This window comes from Colobus angolensis, unplaced genomic scaffold, assembly GCF_000951035.1.
Source record: "Colobus angolensis palliatus isolate OR3802 unplaced genomic scaffold, Cang.pa_1.0 Scaffold151, whole genome shotgun sequence".
In the NCBI taxonomy this organism is placed as follows: Eukaryota; Metazoa; Chordata; class Mammalia; order Primates; family Cercopithecidae; genus Colobus; species Colobus angolensis.
This window is the reverse complement of record NW_012114611.1, coordinates 846,000-848,182: the sequence shown is the minus strand read 5'-3', so window position 1 is coordinate 848,182 and position 2,183 is coordinate 846,000. Positions and strand designations below refer to the sequence as shown.

Sequence of the window (2,183 nt, the reverse complement as noted above, 5' to 3'; positions counted from 1 at the left end):
CTCCTGGGCTCAAGCGATTTCTCCTGCCTCAGCCTCCCAAAGTGCTGGGATTACTGGTGTGAACCACCATGCCTGGCTGAGCATCTTAATTTTAACATGTTCAAACCCAGCTCATGATCCTCTTTTTTTTTTTTTTTTGAGACAGGGTCTCTCTGTCACCCAGACTGGAGTGTAATGGCATGATCTCGGCTCATTGCACCTCTACCTCCTGGGCTCAAGCGATCCACCTCAGCTTCCTGAGTAGCTGGGACTACAGGTGCATGCCACTACGCTGCACTAATTTTTGCTATTTTTTGTAGAGACAGGGTTTCACCGTGTTGCCCAGGCTGGTCTCAAAGTCGTGGGCTCAAGCAATCCATCTGCCTTTGCCTCCCAAAGTGCTGGCATTACAGGTGTGAGCCCCTGCACCAGCCACATGATCTTCTTGATGGACACTGCCACCACCCTGTATATACGGTGATACATACCTCTTCTCTCATTTCTTATTTCTGTTAACAGTATCCCAATCTATAAAGTTTCCTAGCTTGGAGGTATTAATATTTTCAGCTTTGCCCTAATCCATTCCATTGATAAATCCTTTTCTACTTCCAAAGTAACTTCTGCATCTGTCCTTTCCATTCCTACTGCTACCACTGCTTTAGCTCAGAATCTGAAGAAGTTTTTTTTTTTTTTGAGATGGAGTCTTGCTCTGTCCCCCATGCTGGAGTGCAGTGGTTCTCTCTCGGCTCACTGCAACCTCTGCCTCCCATGTTCAAGTGATTCTCTTACCTCAGCCTCCTGAGTAGCTGGGGCTACAGGCATTGCCACCACGCCCGGCTAATTTTTGTATTTTTAGTAGAGACAGGGTTTTGCCATGTCGGCCAGGCTGGTCTTGAACTCCTGACCTCAGGTGATCCGCCCACGTCCGCCTCCCGAAGTGTTGGGATTATAGGTGTGAGCCACTGCGCCCAGCCTGAAGAGTTGTTGCTAATTGACTGTTAGGGAAAACCACAGGATGGATTAAGACGAGAGAGGGAAGGTAAGGTTGTAGACAGCAGAATTATGTCTGTTAGTTGGTTTTATGTCACTTTTCTAGCCAAGCTGTACCATCCTGTTTTTGTTGGTTGGTGAATGCTTCCAGCTCTTTTCCTCCAGTCCTTGGAAGAGGTGGTCCTATAATTGTTAAGCATCTAGCTAGGGTGATGAGTGGGAATAGGAATAATAAGTGACAGGGAAGCTGAAGGCTGCAGGCCTCTTTGCAGGGGGCTTAGTGTTCAGCTCCATGGTGTGTGTGTTTTCTACCTTAGTGTCCAACTCCGTGGGTGTGTGTTTTGTTCACTGTCGCATGCACAGCTTGGGGCCATTTCAAACCTCAGATTTCAAACCTGAACACAGTCCTTTCTCATCTTGAACTTGTGTCACTTACTATTCTTCCTCTGACCTTACTTAATATCAGTGCGATTATATTTCAAAGAAGCTGTGCCTCAGCTCAGCTTGGGGTCCGCACTCAAGGCCTGCCTCAAAGGCAATGTTCAGCCCTTAGGGTTTACTCTGAGAAGCATTTACATGTCTATACCTATGTCTGACCCCTCTAAACCAGCGAATCCTGAGCTTTACTTTCATATTTTTTTGTTTTTTGATACAGGGTCTCACTCTGTCACCCAGGCTGGAGTCCAGTGGTACGATCTCAGCTCACTGCAGCCTCAACCTCCTGGGCTCAAGCAATCCTCCCACCTCAGCCTCCTGAGTAGCTGGGACTACAGCCACATGCCACCATGCCTGGCTAATTTAAAAAAATTTTTTTGTGGAGACGAGGTCTCACTATGTTGCCCAGGCTGGTCTCAAACTCCTGGCCTCAAGTGATCCTCCTGACTCGGCCTCCCAAAGCATGGGATTACAAGTGTGAGCCACTGTGCCCTGCCCAGGTTCTTGACTTTGTTTTGTTTGTGTGTATGCTTTGGCATGTATGTGCACATGGCTGTGGTAAGGGGCGGGATTTTAAGTGTCTCTGCCTACAGTGCTGAGAGCCAGTAAGTGGAGAGCAAGCTGCCAAAACTAAAAATAGAGTCCTCTTAGGCCTCACTGGCAGGCTTACTGGAGCCCAGTTCTCTCGAGGCTCCTGAGGACTGGTCCGAAGGTCCCTGAGACATTCCCCTCTTGGCTTCCACCCTGGCCCTCTTTTTCCTTTTTTTTTTTTTTTTTTT

The 2,183-nt window shown here is 47.9% G+C and overlaps 1 protein-coding gene across 4 annotated transcripts in view; it reads left to right on the top strand.

The window, feature by feature from the left end:
- LOC105507603 (cytochrome c oxidase assembly protein COX14) overlaps positions 1-2,183 on the top strand; it is a 13,180-nt gene that overhangs the window by 7,796 nt on the left and 3,201 nt on the right. The gene's annotated exons all lie outside the window — the stretch shown is intronic.